Raw genomic sequence first — 6,929 nt, forward strand, 5'->3', positions numbered from 1 at the left:
CGTGCAGACCCTGCCCCTCCTTCTGCCGTGAGCTCCTGGCTCCCCGGCCGTCCCGGGGTCCCCAGCGGAAGCCCAGGCAGGCTCTCCTGCCCGATCCTTCCTGGCAGCCTTCCGGGCAGTCGGGGGACCAGCGCTCCAGTCCCGACTCTGGGCCTCCCAGCTGGGCGGCCTCCCTGCGTCTGCCTCCCCGTCTGTCCGCGGGGAGCGTAACGGTGCCCAGCGCGGCGCGGCGTGGCCGTGGTGCGAGTGGGTGGCTCCCAGAAGCGGCTCGTGGAGGGTGCTGGCTGGGGCTCAGAGGGGCTCCACACTGGTATGAAGTGACGATTAGTGATGAGCGTGTCCCAGCCCCGCACGAAGCTCTGGTCCGGCTCTGTACCCCGTGGCCAGCGGTGCGGTCGGTGCTCAGGAGCACGGCTAAACGGGGCCGGCAGATCCCGCCTCCACCCAGACTGGCCGTGAATGTGGGTCCTTGCCTCACTCAGGGGAGAGACGCACATGGCCATGGTCCTGAGAGCCTGAGATGACACCGTCAGCGCCGGTCGCATCCTGGGGCAGGAGCCGCGCCGCACGGAGCTGGGAGAGCCGGGCTGAGCGTCTGCCGGCAGCGGCCCCGAGCAAAGACGACACCATCCTGGGTACTCAGCCCGCCCTGACGTCCTAGGCCAGGCTGCGGCTGCCCACGTGTGTCCTGCATGCACAGCGCGCCCTCCCTCCCAGGGGCAGGGGCTCAGGCAAGGGGCCGCAGGACCGCGAGGCGGTGTGGCTCCCCCCTCCCCCACCCTGCAGCTGGAACCATCTGTCGGCGGTGTACGCCAGGGTCCTCGGTTACACCAGCGCTGTTGTCTGCAGGACGGATCAGACATGGCCACAGGACCCCGGGATCCTGACCGCTCCTCCCTGTCCGAAAGGAGACAAGCAGGACTGTCGACGCCCCGCCCGTGGCCGCCCCAGGGTACAGAGCTCATCCGCGGCTGGCGACACGCCCCCGCCACCCACAGTACTGCCACAGGGGTCCCACGAGCCGGCGCTCTTCCTGTCCGAGCCACAAACGGACGGGGTCCGGCTCTGGGTGCGCCCCGCAGTGCTCATCAAGAAATACCGCCGAACTGAACATTCTTTCTCTGTTGCAACCCCGGGGAGCCAAGGTCGGCCGGGAAATGTGCAGCCTCAGCATGTCCGACTGCAGATCCGCCGGAGCCCCACGCGCTGTGGCTTTGAACATCCGGTCACTTCCCTTGGCCAGAAACAGTGACTCTGTCCCCGACCTAGCAGTCCTCATACTTTCGTTTTAGTGTTTTGTTTGCAACAAGGACAAACCTGGAGAAAAGTAAAGTTGCAAGAATGGAGAGGGAACTTTCTGCCTCTGACGTGTAAATTTTCTACATTCTGTCCCGTGGCCTTCCCACCGCCCCTGGGCGAGTGACGTGGGTGGGGCCGTCGTGTCTCCCAACCGTCAACACGTCAGCATGCGTGTCCCGGAGCGTGGACGGTCGGCAGTCCGTTCCGTGGTCGGCCCCACGATGCTCCCCCCAGAGCCCACGCAGGAGCCCACGCAGGACGTGGAATACTCCCAGCACCTGGCCCTTCTGTCCCGATGGACCGTGGGCGTCTCGTTACTGAGGTGACCATCGGCGCCAACCTGAAGGTGGTGACACACTGGCTTTCAAGCAGGAGGCCGACCTGTGTTCTCGGGTGGCCCCGGTGCCTGCCCCACGGCCTGACTCAGCCCCCTTGCGCCCGCAGGCCGGCGTCCTCCAAGCGCTCAGAGCGCCTGTCCTGTGGGATGTTAATCTCTCGGTTCCTTATCTTATCGCGCGCCAGACGCGCTCTGGGGGTGACGTCAGCCTCGTAAACGGAACTGGATCTCACTCCTGCTCCTAATCTCTGAAGGACTTTGTCAGATCAGTAATATTTCTTCCTGAAGTCTTTGATAAGACTCACCAGGGAAACATGTTCTCTCCGCGCTTTGGAAGATAAATTCAACCTTGACGGAGACGTGGGGCCCGGGGACTCCGATGTCCCGGCTGCCGGTGCTGGTGGGTCGCGTCCTTCAGGATTCGCGCCTCCACGGCCGCTGAGTCTACTGGGACACACTCACTCACGACAGCAGGTCCACACCCCTTCTTTCCTTCTCGATTTGTCTTTTATTCAGAGCTTTGTGTGTGTGACCGAGTGTGTTGGGGCGCGTGGACGGCATGACTGCGTACGAAGGACGCAGGGGACGCAGCCAGCCCGCGGTGGAGACAGGGCAGGGGTGGGAGGAGCTGCCCCCTCGCTGCCCCCCTGCACCCTGGCCCTCCTGGGGGGCACCAGCACGGGCTGCCGAGGTCAGGGCGATGCAGCCCTGCCCCACCCCATGCCGGGGTCACTGGGCAAACCCCGTGCGTGGGCCGGCCGCGGGGACACCTGGCGCGTAGGACGGGGCGGTGAGGCTGAGAGCGAGGGAGGCTGCCGAGGGGCCGGTGGGGGCGGCGAGCTGTGCGTGGGCTGAGTGGGACGGAGAGTGCCGCCGGGAGATGGGGCCAGCACGCCGGATCAGGACGGCCGCCCCGCCGGGCAGCCAGGAGGGCCGACCAGGCCTCTTCCCCATGAGCAACCCCCCAGCAGCACGGGCTCCTGCATCTTCTGCAAGGCCCCTCTCCTCGCTCCCCGCCCCCGGGCCTCAGGCCCTGTGAGGCCCCAGCACGCGGGAGGCCTCTGCAGAGAAGGCAAGAGCTGGCCTGGGTGGCTTCCGTGCGTGCTGATGGGCGAGGGGCTGGCCGGGGGTCTGGACGGGCCAGCTGGCCGGGGCCCGGGGCGCATGGCGCGGACCCAGCAGGAAATGGGTCCCAGATGCTAGTGAGCAGGGTCAGGGCGTGAGCCTCCCGACCTATGGCAAGAGGAGGTCTGCGGCGGTTCCCGGCTCAGATTTTCCAGGCCTGGGCGGTGGGGTCAGCAGTGTGGGAGGAAGGAAGTGGTCCTGGGAGGGGCAGATAAGCCCTCCCACCCCCACAGGAAGGGCGGGTCCCGCATGCTGCTTCTGGACCCTGCTTTCCCCAGAAACCTTGGGCCCGGCGTGAGCCCCAGGGTCCCTGTGGGGGCAGGGCACACAGGCTGGGCACTCTCCCGAAGCAGGCACCTCCCCTCCAGCTCCAGGGCCTGGGGAGGGGCAGGGCCATCCTCCAGGGACCACAGGGCAATCCAGGCTCTGCTGCCAGGGGTGCTGGGGGTGTCAGGGAAGCCCGGGGTCTGCAGGCCTCAGATGCACGAGGCTCTGGAGGCCCCGGTGTGCACCGAGTGCATGCCAGGCGGGAGGGTCTTTAACTGTCCCTCAGCCGGTTTGCGGAGTTTCTTGTATGTTTTGGCGGCACAGCTCCCCGTGGCAGCGTGCGAGGCCGGACACAGCCGCCCGAGGCTGCTGTCCCACCAGTCCAGTCCCGGCACCGCGGGCGTCCAGACTCGTGCCACCAGCCGAAGCTGAGGGCGTGTGCCCCGGGTGACGTCATGAGCCAGTACCGGCCATGGGGTCTCACCCCATTGTCCCCACGTCACCGGCTCTCTCTCCAGCCGCTGCGCTCCTGGATCTCTTGCTTCTAGTCATCTCCTCCATGACTCAGACCCTGCTCCATGCGAAGCTACCGGGCAAAGCTGCGTCCCCTGGTGTCTTTGGCCCATGTCCTGGGACGTGTGATGGGTGAGACCTCGCTGGAGGTTGGGGCTGCAGGGTCCCTCTCCCCGTGGACATGGGCCTGGGTCTCCTTGGTCTCTTCTGGCTTCAGCAGGGCTCAGCTTCCCCGAGATGCCCCAGAGTGAGTCACTGCCCCACACAGTGGCTCCTGGCTGCAGGAGTCCCCGTGTCCCCAGAGCGGGGACAGGGGCCTCACCAGACGGCGGCATCTGGGGGCTTGTCTTCCGAGCAGCGGCCCAGTGTGGCCGGAAGTCCTGGGGAATCGGGGGCAGACAGGCTCTCCCTCGAGTCTCCTTGGCTGCCCCCCTGCATGCGGTTTCCCCTCACCTTTGTGCCCTGGCGTCTGTCCCCGGCCTCACGGCCCAAGTCGCAACGATGTCAGGGCCTCGGCGCCCACAGGGAGCACGTCCAGGTGAAGCCATTGAGGCTGGATGCAGGGGCGGCGGGGTGGGGAGCCCCTGCCCGGAGCAAGGCCGTCCCCGCAGAAACCCTGGTCAGAGACGGGGAGCGGCAGGGGCAGCTGGAACTGCCCTGGGCCCAGGGAGTGAGCCCGGCCGCTCCCAGCCCCCGCAGACAGGCTTCCCGCCCAGCGTGGGCGCCGCGACCACACACCCCGTGCGGGCGCTCAGAGGCCAGAGCTCCTCAAGGCCCTGTCCTGGCGGGGGTGGGGGTCACCAAGCTACGGGTGACCCAGTACTGACCCTTCACTCCCTGGCCTCCCACGGACTCGCCTGGGTTTTGCTGGGGCAGAAACCGGCCGGAAGAAGTGGCCAGTCCCTTACGACCTAACAGCAGCCCCTAACCTCTCTGAAACGCGTGGTGCGCGGGGAAGCGGGCGGGCCGGGGCGTGTGTCCTGGAAAAGCCACCTTGGTTCAGATCGGGACCACCCTCTGCCCCCGCCTGCCCGGAGCTCTGACCCCTTGGCCCCGCCCCCATACAGGATTTTCAGGCTACAAACGGGGCGGTCCCAGGCCAGCCGGGTCCAGGGTCACCGGAATGCAGGTGTAAATGTGTGAACGCACATATTACAGACGTGTGTACGCACACAGACCTGAGTGTGTGGAGCACGTGTGCGGTCACAGGCTGTGCTCGTGCACACTCGTCTGTGAATTCGAGCTCTCATGTGGGGGACGTAGGAATGAGCAGGGATGGGGCCTCTGGTGTCTTCCCCGGGCCAGCGGGCCTCACGCAGCAGCGGCAGCAGCGGCAGCGAGCTTGGGGAAGCCGGCCTATCTCCTTCTCTCCCCCAGGGCAGCAGGGCCCCCGAGGATGGTCACTCCTGACAGCTGGAAGGTCTCCAGAGTGACGGCCACCCACCACGCGTGCGTGCACACCACACACACGGGCACACGCACAGAGGCACACACGTACGTCGTACATGCGGAGACCTGTGGGAAGCAGCGATCCTGACAGGGCCCGACTCCCGGGTGTGCTGCTGACCCGGGAGGTCCGTGTCTCAGAGCCTGAGGTCCCGGCTGCTGGGCCCCACGTTCACGAGTCAGAGCACATGGACTTGGGTCCAAGTGACCGCAGACACCCAGGGGTGCTGGGCAGACCCTGCGTGAGGAGGTTCCTGGGCTCACCGTGACCCCCAGTTTGCAGATGAGGACTTTGAATGCCCAGCAAGGTCAAATAACTGGCCCATGGCGGCGCAGCAGAAAGGAGGGAGAGGCTGGCCCCGCTCCTGGTCCAAGCTTCTGGGGAGGCTGACGGGGTGCGCCTCACATCTGACGGTGCCCCAGGGCAAGTCTGGACGTGGCCGTCAGTCCCCATGAGCCGGTGCACGCCTCAGCAGAGACTCAGTTTCCCTGTGTTGCTCACTTTAACATACACGCAGAGACGGACGGCCTCACCAGCCCCAGCGCCAGGTCGTCTGAGATCGGGTGGGGGACAGAGCTGAGCCCGAGGGGTACAGGATGCAAACCAGAGGGCCAGCTGGGGAAGGCGGCGTTTCCGGCCTGGGTAGTGCCGTGAAGCGTGTGCGTGAGTGCCAGCCCCCCGTGAGCAGGTGGGTCCCCAGACAGGAACTCGTGTCCCGTCATCCTGCCTCCGCCAGCGGCTGGCACAGTACAGGGCACGGACTGTGGCCAGAGGTTGTGGGTTGGACCCGCTGAGGAAATGACTGACCGCAAGAAGCCCACTTCCTCCGGGAAGACCCCAACTTTCTCCTCTGACTCCAAGTCCGAGCTCCACCCGACTGACCGCCCGTGGCCGAGCGTCCTGCCCGCCAGTTTGCAGACACCAGGACAGCCCCGAAGCCTCTGCCGTCGTCCAGGGCTGGATGTGGAGGGGGGGTGTGGCTTGAGCAGAGTTCAGCTTCCTTCTCCGTCGCCGGCCCGCACCGTCACTCTGGGTCTCGTGTGGGCCGGCCGCCGCGGTGGGTCCCTGCCGTCCCCGCGGCCTCAGAGGTGCCGAGTCGGGCTCCTTCTCTCCACTCCTCCCGCATACACCGACGCCGTCCAAGGGGGTTTCTTCCGCAGCCCAGTGTGGGGACGGCGTGTCTCGGGGCCGCGCCCTCGCCCGTTATCTGGCTACACCAGCCCTCGTCGGGGTGACGCTGTGACTCGGTCCTTGGACCCACCGCCCCCAGACGAGGTCTGTACTCTGTTCTGTCTGCTCGGGGTTTCGGCTCGGAGTCCTCCCATGAACGAGACCCTCTAAGGGTGAGGATTCCAGGCTCTGCACCAGGACATCCTCTCCTGTTTCCTTCTAGAAGCGCCCGCGTCTGAGCGTTCACGTGCACAGCCACGGGCCGACTGGGAGTAGACTTTTGTGCGTAGCGCAAACCACAGCTCGGCTTTCTTTTTCCCACGTGGGTTTGCAGTTATCCTGGAGTTACTTACTGAAGAGATTTTTTTCCTTTTCTTTTGTCCCGTGACCTACGTTTATTATGAAGCCTCACGTACACGCGTCTGCTTCCAGACCCTTCGTTCTGCTTCTTTCCTCTGGACCCCACAGCACTGCGTTGTCTCAATTCTGAGTGCCTGCGGTGTAGACCCTCGCTGCAGTCTTCCCGCAGTCTCGGCTGCTCCCAGGCCCTGGAACGTCTGTGTGACCTTTAGGATCAGCTGCGCAATGCCCCCCCCAGCCCCTCCCACACGGGTCTTTGCTGGGAGCCCATTGTCTCTACAGACTCATTCACCACTTTGTAACACTTTGTAACACTTTGTAACACTTGTCTTTTAACCCACAAATATGTCGTCTCCCTCTCTTTGTTTAGGTCTTCCTTAACCTTAAATAAATGTTTTAGCGTTTCCAGAA

The 6,929-nt window shown here is 65.2% G+C and overlaps 1 long non-coding RNA gene across 1 annotated transcript; it reads left to right on the forward strand.

Moving 5' to 3' along the window:
• Nucleotides 1-1,682: 1,682 nt before the first annotated feature.
• On the forward strand, nt 1,683-6,929 carry LOC309854702. The gene is made up of 2 exons (XR_014306367.1): nt 1,683-2,110; nt 3,353-6,929. It is a non-coding gene; the product is annotated as an uncharacterized lncRNA (long non-coding RNA).

Source organism: Mustela nivalis (genome assembly GCF_964662115.1).
Source record: "Mustela nivalis genome assembly, chromosome: 1".
NCBI lineage: Eukaryota > Metazoa > Chordata > Mammalia > Carnivora > Mustelidae > Mustela > Mustela nivalis.